Raw genomic sequence first — 872 nt, 5'->3', positions numbered from 1 at the left:
CCCCCCCCCGGGGGGGGGCGGGAGGGGGCTCGACCGGGCGACAGCAGGGTGGGGCAAAAATAATCCACCACCACTTCCTACCCCCTGTCCCCCCGGGGAGGAGCCCAACTTCCCGGGTCTCTCCGGCGGGATGTGGCCCCTTCGAAAGGGCCACCTCCCCCGGGCGCCCTGTTAGAGGCCGATTTGTGGCCCCGCCGCTGAAAGGCCCCGATCCCCCCCCCCCCCGGCCCTTCCCCGACCCGGAAGAGATCCCGCTCTCCATCTGGCAGGGCCTGGAGCCCGGGCGCGTGCCCATTTTTCGGCTCAGGGGGGGGGGGGGGGTTGCATGCACCCCCGCGCATGTGGCTGCCCCCCCCGCGCAACCCCCTGCGTCCGGATCTTCCTTCCACCGCAGCGCACCCCTCCCCGGTTCGCAGCCATCCCCTTCCAGCTCCAGGCAGAAGCGTCACAGAGGAGATCTGGGTTCTCTCCCTCTCGCTCTCCCTCTCGCTCTCCCTCTCACTCACTCATGCGCGCACGAGCAGCTTGCATGGGCTGGCCAAGGTCGGCTGTGGGGGAGACTTGTCCTCGCCCGGCCCCATTCTTTCCCGATTGCCACCGCTCAAGTGCTGCCGGCGTCAGGTGTCTCCGGCGGCCACCGGGAAGAGCACCCAGCCTCAACCGATCCCCTCCCCGCCATCCCCCCCTTCAACTCCATTCGTGGCTCCATTCTCTTCTGCTCCCTCCTGCCTACCCGCTTCCCAGGCCACCCTCCCCCCCCCCCAGCCCCCCTTTCCCATTCCTCTCCCCATCCCGAGTCCCCCCGGGCGGCGCGGTCTTCCCCACTCCTCTGCTCTCCTGCCCGATCCCCGCGTGTGCGCGGCGCCTTCTCC

At 70.3% G+C, this 872-nt stretch overlaps 1 protein-coding gene across 1 annotated transcript in view; it reads left to right on the top strand.

Annotated features, from left to right (window-relative positions):
- H696_00230 (hypothetical protein) overlaps positions 1-872 on the top strand; it is a gene marked incomplete at both ends in the record, with an annotated part of 3,764 nt that overhangs the window by 1,882 nt on the left and 1,010 nt on the right. The window lies entirely within an intron of this gene.

This window comes from Fonticula alba (assembly GCF_000388065.1).
Source record: "Fonticula alba strain ATCC 38817 unplaced genomic scaffold supercont2.1, whole genome shotgun sequence".
Lineage (NCBI taxonomy): Eukaryota > Rotosphaerida > Fonticulaceae > Fonticula > Fonticula alba.
This window is presented reverse-complemented; position numbering and strand designations above follow the sequence as displayed.